Source organism: Macaca mulatta, chromosome 18, assembly GCF_049350105.2.
Source record: "Macaca mulatta isolate MMU2019108-1 chromosome 18, T2T-MMU8v2.0, whole genome shotgun sequence".
In the NCBI taxonomy this organism is placed as follows: domain Eukaryota; kingdom Metazoa; phylum Chordata; class Mammalia; order Primates; family Cercopithecidae; genus Macaca; species Macaca mulatta.
Genome location: NC_133423.1, coordinates 40672050 through 40693676, shown reverse-complemented (window position 1 = coordinate 40693676; position 21627 = coordinate 40672050). Strand labels below are relative to the sequence as shown.

General features: G+C 40.0%; 1 pseudogene; it reads right to left on the bottom strand.

Moving 5' to 3' along the window:
- Positions 1 to 17886: 17886 nt before the first annotated feature.
- Positions 17887 to 19904, bottom strand: LOC711774 (putative ribosome biogenesis protein RLP24 pseudogene; annotated as a pseudogene).
- Between the last annotated feature and the right edge of the window lie 1723 nt (positions 19905 to 21627).

Sequence of the window (21627 nt, the reverse complement as noted above, 5' to 3'; positions counted from 1 at the left end):
AAATATTAAAAGCCAAAAGCTATGTGTTACTCTCCAATGCAGTGAGAGATCCTTTCAAAAATCTGTTAGCCCCTGGTAGGCTTGTGGACAACATAAAAGTTAGGAAACCAAGCTCTTCACTTAAATCCATAAAACAATGCCAGCATCCCAAACTCCCATTAAATAGCTGATTGTAGAGAACCCCTGCTGGCTTGAACAGCTACATCAAATTGTTAGTTCTGATTACATATTATTGCTGCAATAGGAGGTCAGAATTAATAACTGCATTGTCTAAGGGACAAGGCCAAGTGGCTCCAGTAGAAGAATTGAAGGTAAATGGAGGTTGAGAGCCATTTGCTGAGTTTCCCTGAAAGTAGAGCCTGAGCCAAGGGCATTTTAGGTAATTTATTTGGGAAGTGATCCCAGGAAACAGGAGTAAAGGGCTGGGGAGAGTGAAACAGAGGAAAGGAAGGCATTGCAAAAACACACTAAGAGTCGGCCATCTCTGTGGGTGACTACAGCTTAATTGTGCTGGGAGCCTCAGGAGCTGCACAGAATACGTGGCAAAATTTCATCCCCCAAAGCTCTACAAGTGTAGATCAGCTTTGTTGGCATCACCTTGACTGTGAAATACCTGCAAATTCCTGGGCCTCATCCTGACATCCTGAATCCAAAATGTGGTGGGAGTGGGGAGGGGGTGGGTCAGTATATTGTATTTCAACAGGCTCATCAGGTGAGTCTTAAACATGTTCACATTTGAGAATCACAATTCTACTCCCCAGAGAGAGTGTTGATTAATTAGCTCATGTGCCCACTGGTCATACCTGGGGGGTTAACTGCCTCCTACTTTCAGGTTGCTCATGCATTACTGTATCCCTTACCTCTCATCAGAGAAGCCCCCAGAAGAAAATAAGAGATTTCAGTGCAGCGTAGGTATGGACCCTCAAGGTACACCCACAGGGTAGTGGTTTCTACAGCGACAGCTGGAGTAAAAGGTGGGTCAGAAGAGTGTTGCATGAAAGATACCTGACTCAGGAGGGGAGAAGCAGATTTGGCCAGCTTGGATTATGACAGCTCCTTCAGTTATCTGAACTTCATGGAAGGAGTCATGAAATCACTTTCTAATGCATTAAGCTCTTTATAAAGGGCCCTAAGCTCCTAGGAGAAAACACACTGTGTAATTGCACAGGACTTCAGTGTACAGAAAACATTAACAAGACACATGAGAAACAGTACCTGTTTATGCTGTGGTGTATCCTTGAGGCAGGTGGAGTGTTTCCATCTGTTGAAGTAGCCTCTGTGACGTCTCCCTGCTGGCATTCGGTTAAAGAGAACAGATTTCTCCCTTTATTGGGAAAAAAGCTTCTCAAAAGCAAACATTTATTTGCCCTCCCTCAATTTCTTTGGGAATTTAAAGCTGTGCAGTTTACCTTCTCTATTTCTTTCTTATTGCCCCAAGAACACTTGATTCTCTGTCAGCCATTTGCTTTTGTTCTAGCTTTTTCCTTTCTGCTTTGACCCTAAAAAAGTCACTAGGGTCATAATTTTATTTGAATTATTTGAGAAAAGGAAGAAAATTTTACCATAAGACTAGAGTTAATAAGGGCTGGTGGGGCAGGGATGAGGAACTCAGGTGTCAGGTGGAGAGACTCACCCTATAAGTCTTCTGTAAGTGATGTTTGATTCAACACATGGAATTTCAGATTTTTATTCAGAATTATCATTAGGCTAAAGAGGCAATAAAATGAATTGCAAAGATTAAGACAGTAAACATATTTGCAGGCTTTCTCTATTGTGGGTGGGAGGTACATTAAAACTCAATTACAAGATTTCAGCCATTGCAATATGGATCTTAAGAGTTTGTGTGAATAGAGGTTTCCCTTGGGAAAGATGGCCTATCTTTTCCTTATTTTCCCCATCTTAGTTCTTCCATTCCAGTGCACACGTCCTAAACACCAACTGTGTCTTGTGATGATGCTTAGTGGATACCTGTCACTGGGACCTGAAAGTGCCCACTGTACTGGTCTCCTGGCATGGACTGACTTAGTGCCTGAGAAACGAACACCACCACACACTCTCTTAATTATAACTCAAGGAACTCCAAATTCTTAGGGTTTATTTTTAGTGTCCTTTTTAGACATTTTGACATTGGCACTGGTGCATATTTAAGCCTCATTGTAATTCTTTGTTTTGGTCCAGAGTCTTTTATTGACTCTAATGATATCCTCCTGCTGCCTGGCTCTGGCTCTAGAAATTTTTGCTTGTCTCTGGCATCTTCAGGAGTTTATGCTTATGGGGGAGCCAGAATTAAAATACGACTGTTTTGTCATCAAGCAGATATTCATTGAGTGCCTACTATGCTCCAAGCATCATATTAGATGTTAAAATATAAACAAGAACAAGATATAGTTGCAGTTTTGATGCAGGATTTTTCTCGGCCACTTTGCCAGCCAGAGGCACCCCTGCCTGCGCCTCCCTAAGCCCTAGGCCTGACTCAGGAGGTGGCCTGACCACCAGGACCACCAGGCTGTACCTGGCTTGTGTGCCAGCTCAGCCCAGGGCTGAGCTGGGAGTGACCCAGCCCACCTGTGTTACAGCTCATACTTGTCTTCGGTGGTTAGGGCGTTCTTGTCCCATTTCCAAGAAGAATGAGGTTATGCTGACAATTCAAAGGGAGAGAAGGGCAGAGAAAAATTTTATTGAGCAATGGAACAACTCTCAGCAGAAAGAGGATGTGGGTGTGGTTCCCCACCCCTGCAGTGAGGTGGTTTCTCTCTCAGTGTGGCTGGGTCCAGGGCTTTTATGGGCTCAGAATGGGGAGTATGTGCTGATCGGTTTGTGAGTATGCAGAAAGGCTAAAGAAAAGTCATCACTCAAAGGTGGGCATGACAGTGTAAAGAAAACAATTAGGGAAGGTTAAGTATATGCAAAATAAGTAAAGGGTGGGGATCAATCACAGGAAATCATGCCAAAGAGGAAGGCAGGTTCTCAATCCAGTCTGTAGATTTGTCCAGGACTGTCTTCAGTTTGAAGATTGAGTTTCACCAGGGGATCCACCCCTGTCTGCCTAGGCATTTGTCTGCCTCCTGTAGCTATCACTTTTAGAAAAATTAGAATGTAGGAAATAAAGATCTGAGCATCAGTTACCATCACAGACCATTGAAGGTTATACAAGGAAGGAAACAGCATGGTGCTTTTGGTGGAGAGAAAGGTGTCCATTCTTCTTGGAAGAGGAGAGGAAGGACTTGTGAAAAGTTCACAACGAAGGTAAAAATTGAGCTGGGTTTTGAAGGATGAGTAGGAGTTTGTTGCTTGAACTACATAGGTAATTTTTCGAGGAAGGCAGATCGAGTGCCTAACATCTTTGGGTGATGCAGAAGAGTCCAGCAGGGTTGCACTATATTGTGCTTCAGGAGGCATTGAAGGCAGGGAGACCTGGAGGGAAAGTCAGTGGACAGGGTCTGAATCTCTTCCTCCAGTAATTAAGAGGTCTGTAGTAACTTGGGGGAGTGGTTGAAAGGCCTAAGTCATAGAATTTTGAGGAGTGAGAGAGGTGGAAAAAGTAGACAGAGTAAATATAACATACACTTTTACATATTTTGACAGAATGGAAGAAAAATGCATGGTTGTATTTAGAGAGAATATCCAAAAGAGTCCCCCGCTCCCACCTCTTTTTTTGATGGAAGAAGGATTTAATAGAAAGGGAATATTTGAGAGAAAAGGGACTAATTTGGTGCATGAGTTCCAGAAGACGAGGAAGAAAACTGGATTGAGATTAAGGGTGAGTCTTAGAAAGGATAAGGCAATACTTCTCCATGTAGACACTGAAGAAAGGAAGAAGAAGTTATGGGTAAATGTACTTATGCTTCTGGAGGGGAGGATGGAAGAAAATCAAGGGAGTTCATGCCTGGTTACTTCTATGTTATTTGAAAAGCAGGAATCAAAGATGTTTGGGGCGAGAGTGGTGGAGGAGAGTGTTAGCATTTTAGATCTGCTGCTGTCACATAGAGGAATGAGATCTGCATAAGGGAAAACATACATTTAAAAATTCTAGAGCCTTCACATTTTAAGTGTGAGAAAGCAAATCTTCATATGAATAAGGTGGCTGGATGAAAAAGACTTGGCCATTTTTCCTAAGTTTCAACTTCCCTGTGGGATGTGTGTCCATCGATCCTTGTCTCCTCTGTCTCACTGGCCTCTAGGAAGGGGCCAGCACCTCTAAAGTTGTCATCAGATCAGGGATAAATCTTATTCTCCAAACTCCCTTGATCACAACTGAGGCAAGTCAGGGTTTTCAAAATGGATGGATCATTCATTTACAAGTGAGATCCATTTCAGAATGGATCATCCGTTTACAAGTGAGACATAAACAGAGATATACAGAAAAATATTAGAAACAAGAACAGGTCGCAAAATTCAGGTTTCTGAAATTACCTTTTTCTAGCTCATTCCCAGGCTCACAGGCTCTTTCACCTCCCAGAGCCTATCCTGGAAAATGAGTTTGTTGTAGTCTAGCCTCCAAGACTGGCTTCCCCCCTAGTTCCAGCTTGCCTTTATGGATTCATAGTTTCATAGAATGGCCCATTGTGCAGGTCCTATTGCCTGGACCCCTCAAATGTCCCCACAGTCAAGGTGGCAGAGAGACTCCCTCTCTGCTTCCATCTCTTCCCATCTTTCACTGGGAAGTTTTCTCTTTAAGTAGAAGTCCCATTTCCCTGTTCGCTGGCAAACCTGTTGAGACTGAATGCAATGAACAAGATCAACATTCTGAGCCACTTTCTAGACACAGGGAATCACTTGGAACTTAGTAGAGGCCCAGTGGTATTATGCTATAATAAAAATATTATCCAAACACCAAGAGCTGTGGTGAAAAGATTTTATCTGGAAATCCAAACGTTGCAATTTTTACACAATGAAATTATTTTAAAAGGCTTTATAGATAAGTTCTCTACTTTAAATCATACCACTTTAATAATCCAAGATTAGTTCTTTCGTTTACTTCCCCCAAGGTTGTGACTGATAGGTCTATGATTTCACAGTTGTTCCATATGACAGATATGTTTTGACAGGAAAATGCTCTTTTTGAATAATAATTGCAAAAATATAAAATATTTTTCGTATTCCTAAATCTTAAGCTGTAAGTAAGCTACAGAACTGGACTGAAACTCAGCTTTGTTTGGCTTCAAGTTTGGTTTACAGTTAAGTTAAATAAGAAGTGCTTCCACCAGACACCACGGTCTACTGCCAGCAGCAATAATTGACAAACATCCCAGCCGCTTTGGGAAGGTTTAGTGTATTGTCTCAACCATTGCTCCCCAGTGCATCATTCAGATTGATCAAAACACTGAAGTCCTTGCACTCATGGAGTTGATGTTCAAGTGATGATGACTGCGGTCCCTGGGCTTGTTCAGCATTTGCAGTCAGCTTCCTGTCCCGTTCACTTCCTGACCAACCACAACCAGGACTTATTGTATCTGGGAAGTTGAGTCAGGCTCCACAGATTACGGACTGGGATGTGAAAGGAACAGAGCTAAGCCTCCTATTGGCTGAAGATTATGATAAATGCTTAAGGCCTACGAGCAGAGTGGAGGGATAGAGCTGATGATGGGAAAGAAAACTGGCACTTTGCTGAGCCTGGACCAAGAAGCTCTTCTCCTGTGGTGCAGGAAGAGAAATTACTATGGTCTCAGTTAGTAGTGGGATTTTACAATAACTTTTATGTAAGCACAAGAATTACTTTTGTACCATTTTCATTTGATTTCTTGGGAAGCACAACATTCTAATTATAAATATCATTTGCATCAATTTTTTGGGTCTCCATAATTTTCTGTTTACAAATGTGCAGATCCTCTTAAAAATATTCACTAACAGAAATAATCTTGACCCGATTTTTTTGGTATCATGGTTTTAATTGTTTAAACATTTCAGGCAAATTTTGAACCATGAAAGTTTAGTTCTAAGGAAAAAGTGAACACACTAGGAATCAAGAAAAAAAAAAGAAGAGGAAGAAAAAGAGGCAGCAACATGACAAATACAAGATCAGTAACATGAGTCCTGCTGCCAGGGTGTTTTTGTTTTTAAGACATGTCTCACTCTGTTGCCCAGGCTGGAGTGCAGTGGCATGATCATGACTCACTGCAGCCTCGACCTCCTGGGCTCAAGCAATCCTCCCACCTCAGCCTCCCAGGTCCCTCAGACTAGTGGTGTGCACCACCACACCTGGCTAATTTTAAAAAAATATTTTGTAGAGGCAGGATCTCACTATGTTGCTCAGGCTGATCTCGAACTCCTGGGCTCAAGCAATCCTCCTGCCTCAGCCTCCACAAAGTACTGAGATCACAGATGTTAGCCACCATGCCCAGTCTGTGCTTAACTCTCCATGACTCTCAGGAGGCAGTGCTTGTGGAGAAAAAATTTCTAGGCTCTAAGTCTCTGCTGGTTATACCTTTTAGCTTTCATTGACAGATTATGTGACCAATTTATCTGAGTTTCAGCTTCTTTATTTGTGAAATGATGGAGCTGAACCATATGACCACGAAACCCTTTTTCCTTTCACATACAAGAAATTTGGATAATTCCTCTTTGGGCTTGAAATAACAACATAAACTTTGAAAAGTATTCATGTTTAATTTAAAAATAAAAAAAAAAACTTAGTTGTGTTTAATTCCTCAGTTTAATTTTCACTGACTAAAACTTCTTAGCTTTGGATTTCCTAGGGCTCTTGAATAATACCTGATAACAAATCTGTATAAATAAAGGTGAAACTATGCGGTCATTAGTGGCCTAAGGCTTCCTTTAAGTAAGTCAGACAGTCTGGGGACCAAACTGCTCTATACCAGACTTGCTCTCATGTTAGGTATCAACTCCTAGAACTCACCTCCTGTGACACCGAGGGCCAGATACCTGCCACTATTTCTTGATCATTGATTTAACCTGTAAAGACACTGGAATGGAACCAGGGCGTTTCTTTCCAGAGGAGAGGCACTGGCTGGAAAATTAATCAGCAGATTTGCTTTGTGACATGCACCCCTCCCACAGGGGAATACACTGCCAAATACTCTCCCATATTACTGTTTCCTATGCCAAAAGCCAGGTAGACTTCCTTTATGAATGTGGCCCAAGGATTACTTAGTGGAGAGAAACCTTGGCTGTAAGTCCCATCAGGTTCTTGGCCTAATTGATGGATTATCTTGAGAAACTCCCTTCTCATGCCTGGGCTCCAACTTTTTTCCCCCACCAACTAAATGAGGAAGTTGGGCTATTTCAACATTTTTCTAAGTAGATCAACATTTTCCAAAAAGTGTTACACTTGAAGAGTTAAATAAAATAAATCTAATAAAAAAGCGTTCCATGGTGAAATGTTTTGGAAATAGTGCATGAAACAATGTAAACAGCTTTATTACTCCAGAACTTCTTGTGGCTTCTACTGTGCAGATGTGATTTTGACTCTCATAAAGGAGTCAACATTTATTTGAAAATGATTTTTATTGTCAGTGAGGGAGTATTGTGTGACAGGAACTGGGGTTCACCAAGGTTGTTTCAACATTATGAATCCAGGAGTAAAAGATGGTGCAGTAATCCTTTTAGAAGAGGGGCTGAAACATCTATCAAATCCTAATATTCTTCAAGGTCCCTGTGAAGATCCACATCCTCTGGGGAGCCACTCTGTATTCCACTGTTTTCCAGCAGGAACCTTCTCCTCCACTCAATGAAGAGTTCATTGTCTGTGACCAAATGAAAAGGGAATTATCAGAGTACTTTCGAATAATTTGGTGCAGTTTTTCTTTGGCTTCTATTGACTCCCTAAGCTTCATATAATGATGTTTTTTATTCTCAGTTTTCTGAAGTACAGCCTTATGAAAAAGTCAATACATAAAAATTCAAACATATAAGGCATAATAATGAAAGAACTATTCATATCACAGAGAAGTCTTCACTTTACAAAATGATTCCTTCCCGGGTTTATTTTAAAGAGAAAGGAAGTTGGAGACATGGAAGGAAATTCATTGATTGTACTTCTTTTTTTTTTTTTTTTTTTTTTTTGGTCTAAGTTCTGCAGGAACTAGCCTTTTAGTAACTTTAGGCTTTAAATGTATTTTCTTACATGCCTCTGTTTAGCCTTCTGTTAAGATTGAGGCCCTGTTGAAAGCCAGTGGATTGATTCAGCATATGGAGGCTTAGAGATGGCATACCTCTATCCTTACACTGCCTCTGGCCTGCTCTCTGGCTCCCTGCTGAGCAGAGGACTTTCCCATCAGCAGAGACCACGATTTCAAGGCAGCCAGACTCTCCTAGAACTTCATTCTTCATTTTCCCAGTGTTGCTTGTAGCTTGGAGACTTATTTATTTTTCAGATATTATTATACTTAATTAAAAACCTGGGAAATAAATGGTTTTTTGGCCATGCATCTGAAACATATGTTCTATTTTGCCAGCTGTCCAAGTAGCTAAGACTTTCTATCCCCTAGTTGGGAAAACTGTTTCTACTTTAGACAGCTACAATGAATCAAGATGTACACAAACTTGATTTTAAAGGTGTTTCCTGCCTTGCTAACCCAATCATTATAAGACAAAGGAACAGTTGGATCGTTGCTATGTTGGCAAAAAGCATTAGCTTTCTTGTAAGGGTGATTTGCCACTTCAGGGATAATTAGGTCACTTAAATGCTTATCTTTGTTAGTCAATGGACTGGGAAGTCTTTATCCTTATCATGAGTGATGTGGTTCAAAGAAAATCTCAGTTCTAAATGGAGAGGCTGTTTCAGCACAAGTAGTACTTACTAGGTTGCTGGACATTTTAATCTTTAGAATTTACCAACAGCTTGGTTTGTGTAGCCCGAGACTTATCTCTAAAATATTTCTTCCTTCCCTCGTTAAGTAGAATTTTCTATCATTGGTTACTCCTTTGCATGTGTGTGTGGTAGGGGAAGGGGAGGTTAAGCAATGGTGTTTTGTAAATTCATAAATTTAGGGGAGGAGTAATCAATTGAAACACAAAATCCTGAAAAAAAAGTGTTCTTTCCCCGGTTCTGTTCTGCTGCTTGTTTGAGAAAAGGGAACGTAGTATTGAGTAAGCGGTGGAGAGGGGACCAAGACATCCCTGCATCCTACCCACTTATCTTTAGCTCAGACTTGAGGTGAGATACAGGTGACAGGAGATGGGTGTGCTTGGCTAATTTCTCCTATGACTGTGAAATATAATTACAGTCCCGGGGAGTAGGGGATTCCCATCCTGGTCCTAGCTCTGTGATCATGAGGCTAGCTCAATTTCTCCATTTTCTCATGGTAAAGTGTTGCTCTATCCCTGCCTTGCTTGGGTAACATGTGTCAATGAAGAGTCAAACTTTGTAAAACATTTAAAGAAATTTATTCTGAGCCAAATATGAATGACCACAGCCCCTGACACAGCCCTCAGGAGGTCCTGAGAACATGTGCCCATGGTGGTTGAGGCACAGCTTGGTTTTACACATTTTAGAGAGGCATAAGACATTGATCAAATATATTTAAGAAATATACTGGTTTGGTTCAGAAAGGCAGGACAACTCAAAGAAGGTGGGCAAAGGGGGGCTTCCAGGCTATAGGTAAATTTAAACATTTTCTGATTGACAATTGGTTGAGTTTATCTAAAGACCTAGGATCAATAGAAAAGAAATGTTCAGGTTAAGATAAAAGATTGTGGAGACCAAGGTTCTTTTGAAGTCTTATAGTGGCTGACCTTAGAGACAATAGATGACAAAAGTTTCCAATTGAGAACTTTAAAAAGATGCTAGACGCTGACTTAATCTTTTCAGGATTGGGAGGGCCTGGAAGAAAATGATTTAACTATGTTATTAGAGATTCTTTACAGATGCACATTTTCCCCCACAAAGGACAGCTTTGCAGGGCCATTTCAACATATGGCAAATAAACATGTTTTGGGGCAAAATATTTTGATTTTCTTGCTTGTCTCATAATGTTATGCCAGAGTCAGGTTGGAAAGAAAGTCACAATATATAGGGCTAAATAAAACCTATCTGATGAGAATGTATGGTTTGTAGGACATGACTCCTCAGACCTTTTAGACAGGAATTTGGGCAAGATTAAAAATAAAATTGGAGCTTAGTCCTCACACAGAATGTTGTAAACATATGTTTAAAAAATATATTTATACAATACTTTTATAAAACATGTATTGTAAACAAAGCTGACATTCTACTGAGATTATGTATTTGGAAAGCATAGATTTTGATGATTAATGAGCAATGAGCATGAATTTTTCTTTGCATCTTTTATATTCTGCTTGACTTACATGGAAGGAACACAGGTATTAGAATTGGACCCATCTGGTTTTGAATTCTGACTTTGCTAATCACACAACTCAGTTTCCTGAGTTGTGTTCCTAGAGATAGTGATAACTCTTTCGTGGGGTTATTATGAAAACTTGGAAAATTCTATTGCTTTTAATTGCATTCTCCAGATTTGTGCAAGCAACCTTTTCCTAATGTCTTTTCCCCTACTTAGGGTCAGTGGGAGGATTTGTGGTGCTGGTGATGTTTTATATCTTGATGTGAGAGGTGGTTACATGTGGAGAATTTATTTTATAAAAAATCAGTGAGCTGTACATTTAGGGTCTCTGCCTATATGTTATTTGTATTAAAATGTTTTCTAGATAAATACCATTTTTATTTTAAAAATTCAATGCTGAATGACTAGAAAGTTTCTGTAGGCCATAATTAAAAGACACATCATTATTTCAGAAATCCTAAAATGTAGACAAAAGAAGAATACAATTTACAATTCAGCACCCATGTATTCATGAATTTATATATTGTTTTCATTGAGATATAATTGATAAGCAAAAACGTACAGAGTTTAAATGTATGATTCAATAAGTTTTGATACCTATATACATTCATGAAATTAGAGCCCCAGGCAAGATATAGAACAGTTCTATCACTGCTTCAAGTTTCCTTGTGTTTCTTTCCAGTCAATGGCCTGCCTAGAGGAAACCAATTGCTCTTTATGTCCCATTGAGTTAGTAGTGCCTGTCCTTGAACATCTTAAATAGAATAATGCAGCATAAATATGCTTGTATTTGTCTTCCTTCACTTGTCATAATGTTTTTGATACTCATTCAAGTGTTGAATGCATGAATGGTTAATATTTTATTTTATTAATATATCACATTTATTTATCTATTTCCCTGTTATTGAATATTTGGGTTGTTTCTAGTTTAGGGTTATTATGAAGAAAACTGTTCAACATTCCTGCACAAGTCTTTCTTGAAATATGTGACTTGTCTAAGAAATCTTTGCTTAACTTCAGGTGATAAAGATAGTTTCCTGCATTTTCTTCTAGAAGCTTTACCTTTTTCTTTTATGTTTATGTCTATGATCTATCAAATAAATTTTTGTGCATACTGTGAGGTAGGGATCAAAGTTCATTTTTTTCCAGCTGCATTTGTTGAATGAAACCTTTTCTTTCCTCATTGGATTACCTTGCCTCACCTATTGACTGTCAACCAGCTGTAAATATGTGGGTCTGTATCTGGGCTTTCTATTCTGTTTTATCTCCTTACTTACTCTTATGCCAATAACACATGGCCTTGATTACTGTAGTTTTAGTGTCTCATTATGTAGTGGATATCTATCTATCTATCTATCTATCTATCTATCTATCTATCTATCTATCTATCTATCCATCTATCTATCTATCTAACTATCTATCTATTTATCTATCTTTAGGTAATGCTAATGCATTTATAAACCACTCTACAATGGAGATGAACTGCATCTAGTGTCCTAGGTGGTAATTTAATTTTAAGTTTGATGATAAAGAATCACTCATATTTCAAAAATCTTCTAGGGTAATGTACTTTAAAATACAGAAGTGTGTATGATACTCAATAAAAAATTTAATGCTGTTTATTAGATTAATTTCTATGGCTTTGTTGACATTTCTATCTTTCCTAGGAAGGCAGTTCTGAGTAGTAACTCTGACCACATCAAATAGTGCCTTTGGGTATAGAGTAATTGGTGACTGTGTTTTTATTTATTTTACATTTTGGTCCCCAGTGGAACTTACAGCAGTCTTGGTTGCCTTCCCAAGTATCTGCCTTTCTCTCTTTCTTCTTTGCTGTTTTTTATACTTCATTTTCTTCTGTACATGTTTTTTTCAAAGGAAGTTATGTTACAGTCTCAACCCAGGGTAAATACAACTAGCCTTAAGGTAATTAGGTGTCTAATTTCCCTTTTGTCAGTGACTGGTTGAGATATGGGAATGTGATGCATTTCTAGCCAATGAGAAGTGATGGAGAAGCAGCTTTGGGATTCCTGTGAAAGAATTTCCAGGTGATAAAAAGAAAACTGGAGATTGGGGGCAAAGTAGTAATTTATATGCTGCTTCTGTTGCTTCTGGATGTTGTCATGTCAAACTGTGCTGCCTGGAACTATTGTAGCCATCTTATGATCATGAGGTTTACAAGATAACTTGCTGAATTAAACAGAATGGAGAGAAGAAAGAAATCTGAGTCCTCAAAGAAATGGATGGAGCTATAAATCGTGTCCTAATCTGTCTCCAGTCTTCCAGTTATGGGAGTTAATACATTTTGTTCACTGTTTAAATCATTAGAGTTGGGTTTTCTCTTATTGTTTCCCAAAGCATGGTATCTGATAAAACCATATTGCATTTTAGCAGCTCTTTGATGAGCTAGGAACTCATATTGAAAATGTTAAATAAACAAACCATTAGCTGAAGAACTAAAGTATGAGGAAAAACATAATTTATTGATAAATTCTAACTCTTGGGATATATGATTATAAAAAGAGGAAAGGCCAGGCATGGTGGCTCATGCCTGTAATCCCAGCACTTTGAGAGGCCGAGGCGGGTGGATCACCTGAACTCAGGAGTTTGAGACCAGCCTAGCTAACATGGTGAAACCCTGTCTCTACTAAAAATACAAAAATTAGCCAGGTGTGGTGGTGGGTGCCTGTAATCCCAGCTACACAGAAGGCTACACAGGAGAATCACTTGAACCCAGGAGGAGGAGGTTGCAGTGAGCCAAGATCGCACCATTGCATTCCAGCCCGGGCAACAAAAGCGAAATTCCATCTCAAAAAATAAATAAATAAAATAAAAAATAAAAAGAGGAAAAATGCTTTATAAAGTATGAAAAACTTTGCATGAAGTTTTTATTGCTATGTCTTGGAATACAGTTACCTATGAACCAGGTAACTGTAGATGAATTGAGTAGAAAATGGAGATTAAGAGAAACAAAACCAACTGCAGATACTGACAGAACATCTATAATCATACATTTCCCTTGCCTGATGAGCCACTGGGGTTAGAGAGTTGGGTAAGGTCTGAGCTTGCAAAGACATCAAGTGGCTCAGCTAAGGGGGCAGAGAGCAAGGCAGGGCTGGACAGAAGCATCTCCAGTTTCTGTACAGAGGTGGCTTAAGGGATATAGGAAAATTGGGGCTTGGAGTTGCTTTTGCAAATAACTTTTCCTATCTGTCATCCATATCAAAGAATAGGGATAGGACAGGAGCCATGGAGTTAATTACCTCCTTTGGTGCAATGACTAAGGCCAGGCTAGTTGTCCTGTTTTGGGTTGAGAAAACCCACAGTCATTAAAAGTAAGTCAACCTCAACATCTATAGCTACTTTATTTTAAAATGAAGTTATTATTTCAAGTCAAAGGTGCAAAAAGAATTTCTGAAGCGTTTCTAAGGCAGAAAATTTCAATTCAGGTTGGTTTGGAATCACAGGTAATCTTTCAGTTTTCAATTTCATCAGAGGTGATGCTTCATAATTTGAACTTTTGATGCCGAAAATTGAACTGAAAATGAGACTCTCCTATAGTTCAGCCACTCTGCCTTATTGGTATTATTATTATTACTAGCTTATCTTGTCCAAGGTGGAGAAGAAAGAGAGACCCAGTCGTTGCCTTTGAGATATACAACCAGCATCCCAGGAAATACCTTTTTCAAATAACTTGTGCATGGTGGTGGGTGGGGTGTTCTGTTGATTTGGACATGGTCTTTTCCACACTCAGGCACAGGGTCTTTTTTGCTGAATTTCTACCTTTCACAATTATTCCAGTGGAAAGAGAATCAACATGGCTATTATAGAGCGGACAACTGCATGGAATTCACAGAGCAAATTGCCTGATTTTATTTTAACCCTTGTACACAGGCAGGGTTGGGAATTTATTGGAGAACCTGTCTTTCTTGCTAACATGTTAACGTGACATTCCTCTTTGGTTAATACATTTACATATTTACAAAGGTCTCTAGAAAAATAATGTGAAAAACTAGGTGCAACTCATGCTTACCCGGCTGTGAGATGAATCTAGGATTTAAAAAACAGTGTATCCTTAACTCATCTAAAAACTATAGACTAAAGAAAAAGACCCCCAGTGAATATTTTCTATTTTAAAGTTAATGTTAGTGACTACTATCTTTCTTTGTGTCAGGTTCTCTCTTTCTGTGGGGGGTGTGTGTGTGTGTGTGTGTGTGTGTGTATGTGTGTGTGTGTATGTGTGTGTGTGTGTGTGTGTGTATATGTGTGTGTGTGTGTGTGTGTGTGTGTGTGTATGTGTGTGTGTAGCAGTGCAACCTTCAGGATAAAGCTTTTTCTACCATACTTGGTATACTTTTTAACTTGAGGAAAAAAATACTACCAGTTTACAAAAAATTGAGGACTGCATCTAACTAATCACAGAAAATCGTATAAAAGAGCTTAGCCCTAACGCATATGTGGGTCATACTAAAGTAGATGCCAGGTAGGGTCCTGGGCTCATTGTTCAGAGCCTGTTCATGTCGTGTTGCTGTAGTCAGTGGGATAGTGGGTTCACTCATAACATACTACATATTGATAATGTTGAGTACGTAATTTTTTTGCACTTATTGCCAATGTGAGACACTTCTGGTTTGACCGGTATCTGTGAGGGGCAATGAGAACGGTTCATTGTTATCATGTGACAGATTTAAAAATATTGAAGGAGGGGTGCATCCCATGGGCCGTGTTCTTCTGCACCCTTAGAGAAGTGCCCCGTTTGCATGACTACTTTCATACATCGAGATAGTGGAGATTGGGGTGAGCAGATGGAGAAATCAATGCCAGTGATTTTGGAAAGAGGTTGAGGGAGGGGAAGAGTCAGGAGAAAATGATGATCTTAAAGAGGGCTTGAGGGAAAGAGAAGAGAGATTTGGACCACCATGAGTGGGATCCTGAGAAGAAAAATGGGAAAACATAATCTTTAGTATTTGTGTGTGTGTGTGTCAATCAATTTATATTTCCACTTTCTGAAATCTTCAGAAAACTCCAATCAAAATTGCCTTTTGCCACTGTCAACAACAGGAAATGACTCAGTTTTATAAATGAAGGAGTGTTTATTCCACTTTACACCAAATGTTTTTGCCACTTGCCTTTCAAGCTTCCAGATAAGTTGTTAAAAAGTTTCTTGAAATTATTCTCTGGTCTTGTTTAGCTATTAAGCAGAGGGTCCTGTAGCTTAGTGAAGGTCTGAGAGTGGGCACCTGGCCCAGATCTGGCTGATTGGACTTAAGAGAACTCTGTTGGAGTCTTCTGGAAGAGATGTTTTCTAATAAAAAGAGACGGTTGTCTACAAAGAAACCGTTTCCTTCTGTCCTGGATGCCTCTTTGCTCCTGCTTTCTGTGGTGTTGTAATGAACATGACTGTATTAGTCCGTTCTCATATTGATATAAAGAACTGCCTGGAACTGGGTAATTTATAAAGGAAAGAGGTTTAATTGACTCACAGATAGGCATGGCTGGAAAGCCCTCAGGAAACTTACAATCATGGCAGAAGGTGAAGGGGAAGCAAGGCATTTTCTTCACAAGGTGGCAGGAAGGAAAAGTGCCAAGTGAAGGGGGGAGAGCCCCTTGTAAAACCATTAGACCTTGTGAGAACTCACTCGCTATCAGAAAAACAGCATTGGAGAAGCTCACTCACTATCAGAAGAACAGCATGGGAGAAATCACTCAATTACCTCCATTTGGTCTCTCCCTTGACACGTAGGGATTATGAAGATTACAATGCAAGATGAGATTCCCACAGAGTCAAACCATATCAATGACCATGAAGTGGCCCCCCAGGGATGGAAGGATGCCTGCTGATGGAATGGGAGGGTGGAAAGCCTTGGTCCTTTACGGCATTGTTGAGCTATTGAACTAGTTCCAGATTGTCTATTTTGGAGCACTGTTTCAAGTCTTCTAAGTGCTGTTTCTAATTGGTACACTTCTCTGTATTTCTCGGCTCTTGTTAATCAGTAATAAATACCCTTATGGTTAAGCACTGACATTTAACTCTGACATACAGCCAAAGGCGTTAGTAACTGGCGCACAACACATTTGAAATTTTGCCATTTGTAATCACTTCTTTATAAGGTGTGATCAAACAAAATAGAAATATATTGGAAATTAGAGCTTGTAGAAAACTGCAACTGTCATCCATAACATTTAGTTTTCAATGTCTGTGCTCATCAGAATCATCTGGCTTCACTGATTGACTTTATAATAGGCAAATATCACAAATGAACTCAAATTATAAATTTTAATTAGTAAAATTTTGCAATTTGCCTGTTTTACACTTTGGTTCCAATTAAGATTTCATTTGAAAAAAGCTAAAATAATTGAAAACCACAGCAAAAGCCAAAGGGAAGCAGGGTAGTTGAATTCATGTTTGTGTATATATGCATGTACTAATCACTGCATTCATCTGATCATTTAAATTCATTAAACCCCTCCTATGTGACATCGACTGTACCGTGGGCTAGAGATTGAGAACTTAATAGAACACAGACTCTGACATCTATGTCAGGGACTCCATTTTGGTAAATGGCAACCACAATTCAGTAAGATGTTCAGGCTGAAAGCCATGTTGTCATTCTTGAATAGTATGTTTCTCATGCATCCTATTTGTAATCCATCAGCAAAGCATTTTGGGTTTCCCTTTATAGCACTACCTGACTTTAACCTCTTTTCACGTTCTTCATTATCCTCATCCTAGTTCCAGTCAACATCATCTTCCACACTTATCCTTCTGTATGGTTTCTTCCCATATGGTAGCCAAAATGATTTAAAAAGAAGAACATAAAGGAGGTCATGACATTCTGTTCGTTTTAGCTCTTCCATGGCTGTATAGTACTTTTCTTATTTACTTTTTAAATGGTATTATTTTATGTGCAAAAAATGAACAAATGCTGTACCCATAAATTCTACTTTCCAAAAACAGGAGCTTTTTAAAAAGAAAATCACATAATAGCTTTTAAAAGGCACTGGGATTCCTCTCCTTCTAGATCATTGCTCGGCTAGAAAAATAAAGTTTGTTCTACCAGGAATCACAGGTTAGAACTGAGTATTCTCCAAATTGGAAATTCTAGAGTGTAGGGTCACTCCAGGCAAAGATTATTCAGTTCTCATCCTCAACTACCTATCAGAAGGGTTAAACCAGGTCAAAACAGTCCAGCATAATTAGGTTTCATCAAACAATGTCATTATGCTCTTCTAAGATGCAAATAAACCAAACAGGAAATACTAAAATCAAAATAATATTTGACACTGTCATACAAATTGTCAGTTCCTTGTTGTATCCCCCTTCTATAACATTAATAAAGGGAATATTTTACTGCAGAGAATATTTTATTTTATACATCACTAGCCACGAATTTTTGCCATTAGTTATTATACAAATGCTGCCTAGTGCCATTATCCAAATGGCATAAGCATTTTATGTCCACAATTCACTTCTATAGTTATAAGTAGAATTTTCATGATTTACGTAAGTACATCTATCAGTGAAGATTTAACACTGAGATGCAATTTAACATCTGTATATCTGATGTTTTTTGGAAAGATATATGTTAATCTCTTTTCATTTAAGTGATCTTACGTAAAAAATAAACTAATAATTTAGCAGTTCCAAGTCTCCAAAGGGCATTTTCAAGTGTACATAAAAGAAATGGTTACAGAGATGTTTAGGAAGCATCTTCATGTCCACATTCCCTTGTAACTGCTGTACCATTTTCTCTTCCAACTGCTTCCCTTGCCTGCAAGAGGGGCTCGGATAAGATGGATGTTTTGCTTGACTTCTTTGATATCCTGAACTTTCTGTAGCTCTTTATTCTTCTTCAATCTGTTCATTATACATTTAGCTTGGCATTTCTGTTTGATCTCTTCAACTCTCTTCGTGGCATCAATAGTTTTATTCCATAGCTCTTGCTGGTATGTGATAGGTTCATTTCTACATTTTTCAAATTCAAATGAATTATGTACTGTAAGTTTTTACCAGCTGCTTTCCGGAATGCTTTGGTCACCCAACTTTGCGAGGATTGCGCTTCTTTTTAAAGTTTTTATGACATTTAGATTTACAAAATCTGAACACCTGGCAATCATTTTGGACAAACATCAAGCCGTGGCCAGGGTAGATGGGCCCTGAATAGAAATAACGCTATTTTTTTTTTTTTTTTTTTTTGAGACGGAGTCTCGCTCTGTCGCCCAGGCTGGAGTGCAGTGGCACGATCTCGGCTCACTGCAAGCTCCGCCTCCCGGGTTTACGCCATTCTCCTGCCTCGGCCTCCCGAGTAGCTGGGACTACAGGCACCCGCCACCACGCCCGGCTAATTTTTTTGTGTTTTTAGTAGAGACAGGGTTTCACCATGTTAGCCAGGATGGTCTCTATCTCCTGACCTCGTGATCCATCCACCTCAGCCTCCCAAGGTGCTGTGCTGGGATTACAGGCGTGAGCCACCGCTCCCGGCCAGAAATAACACTTTTGATATGCATGTTGAACCCATGTGGGTTTCCACTGACCAAAGGCGAACTTGAGAGTGGCTGTATATTACTATTTAAAAAATCCAAATTCCTGTTCCTCACATATAAAGTTTCTTTACAATCCAGCACCAGTTCTCTACCAACATAATTTTCTACCCTGCTGTTTCTCGAGATTGAATTCAGTCCAAGCATTCTGGCCTCCTTGATGTTTGCTGCACACCCCAACTATGTTTCCTCTTTAGTAACCTTGCCCTTGCTGGTCACTTAATTCAGGTCTCTGCTCAAAGTTACCCCAGGGAGGTTTTCCCCTGACTCATTTATATTCTTCTCTATCACCTTACACTGTATTGTATATCTATTAGTTTGTAATCTACCTCCTTCACTTGAACATCAACTCCATGACTGCAAGGACTTCACTGTTTTGATGAATCTGGATGGATGGATGGATGGATGGATAGATGAGCTCTAGGTGAGTTGCTCCATTCTTTTTAGTCCTGATTCCTCCCTGACTGATGATGTCTTCTGGACCAGTTTTTTTTCTTTTTTCCCTCTGTGCCTCTGTGTTTGCATCTGTGAAATGAGCGGAAATTTCAAGCCGTGGGGTGGGTAGATTGTTAATGGCAGGCCTATTGGTTTCCTTCCTTTCCCACTGCTTGGGTGGCTTTCTACTTCATGCATCAGGCCAGCCTGTTGCCAGGCAGGATAGGAAGCTGGACTATGTGCAAGTGCTGACTAATGCAGGCATCTCTCACCTTATCCCTGAGATGAAAAGCCAGCTCAGGCAGCCCGGGGCAAACAAACACATGGAGTCAGCAAAGACCTCTTCTGGGCTTGCATCTTTTCAGCACCCTTCCTACTTCTGTTGACCCACTTCCTACCAGGAACATAATGCAATCCTGATACCGTGTGCTTTCATCCTAAGAGGGTGGATTACAAAATTTAAATCATCCACAACTATCCAGTAAATATTTATTCCTCTTTCAGGCATCTTTGCATGGATTTCACAAAGAACAGTCTATTTTCACCCTAAAACCATACACTCCTTTTGTTCAGGTCCAGCTTTTTCACAGCTGTGTGAGTTAGGGCAGGTGTCTCTACCTTTCTGAGCCTCAGTTCTTTCCTCTGTAAGATGTGAACACTAAGACTCATCTCATGTCGTTGCCATGACAGTTAAATAAAGTTAGAAGTAGAAGGTACCTGACACAATGCATACAGCAGCCCCACAATAGGAAAAGACTGCAGAGAGAGGGCAGTGGATAACTCAGTGAGATTTTGGTTCACCTTGACTTTCTAGAATCCTTTAAATTTCCTCTGTATGCTATTTCTGTTCAAATAAGTAGCCAATCTTGCTTATGAGCACGGAATTGGGAAGTGCTAGAACTGAGGCTGAGATAAATTGAAAACAATAGTTAAAAACATTCATGTTTTCACAAACCTGGATCCATTTCAGCAGAGCCTATAGCCTGCACACTGTTGGCCATTGGAAAAGTTGTTGGGCACACGGCCTGGCTTCTTTCTCCCACTACCCGTCATGCTTTCCCTCCAGGGTGGGGTGAGCCTGCTGCAGAGTGGGGGCTGGCCTGGACTTCATGTCCCTAATCTGTAATCCTAGCCTGGCTCTGGAGGAGGGGACTCCCCTCTTTCCATCCCCACATGGCAGGGATGAGGATGGAGGTGGGAGTACAGCTTGCTCATTCATGATGATATGTACCAAGCCTGTGAGAAATGGAACAGAATGAACACACACAGCTTGTCCTTCATGGAGCTCTGCTCTTCCTTACCTTTCTCTTCCTTACCTTTCATGGTTTGAGCTCCTTTGTGTCTGTGAGGTGGGGTGGTTTGGGGCTTCTGCCAGGAAACAGATGGAGTCTTGCCAACACCTCTGCTGAATGCTGGAGTTTGCCGGCAGAGGAAAACCTGTGTTGAAAGGCCAGGAATCTGCAGTTTCCTGTATGTGGGTGAACAAAGCAGTTTTGTTTACCTGGAGAACTAGTTTTAGAGCCCATGGAAACCACAGTTTTTGGGGCAGAGTTACTCTGAGATGTCCAGTCAGACCGAGGGCTGGGAAGTCCCTGGATCTCCCAGAAAGGGAGGCTGGCTTTTGGGCCGGGATGAGGAGTCTGGATTCCAGCCAAGGGGAGAAACGAGAGAAGTCAAAAAGGAGGCTGAGGCATCAAACTGATTTCCCCCTCGGGGCTTTTGCCTGTGTGCTCTCCGCAGTGCTCTCCCTTCTCCACGTGCGTGGCTTCCTCCTCCCTCTGGTCTTGCCCTCAGTGCACCTTATCCCTGAAGCTTGGCTGGAGTCCCTCTTTCCTGACATCCAGTGCCCCCTAATTCCTATCTCTACAGTGTCCCCAACTGTTTCCTTCGTATATTCAACGTGTCTATGGAGGTCTAAGTCAGCATCTGGCAAATAAAGAATAACTTTGATCCAATTAATTTTCCAATTCATCAATGTATCTACTTCGTAATCAATTTCCAGAATATAACAAAGCTGTCTCAATTCAACATAGACTGTAGAAACCAAGCAATTCATGGGCTAAAGCTTTCATTTGGCAAAAAGAACATTAATATGAGGGCCTGGGAAGTGTGTCCTCCTCTTGTTGTAAAGAAATGCTGCTTATCTTCAGGTATAGAATTCTCACTCAAGGCCTATCTGTGTGGTCAAATGCGGGCCACTTTTGTAAAGTCATTATACATTTAGCGTGCAAGGCGTTACAATCATCATTTTACTTGAAGCCTCCCCCAAGCAAATGATGAAGCCCATTATCAGCGGGACAAGATTAACTTATTTTTACAAGAAACATATGGCAAACTTAGGTGGAGTGAAAACGTCTCGCTTTAACCACCCATGTGTGTTTATAATGAAATA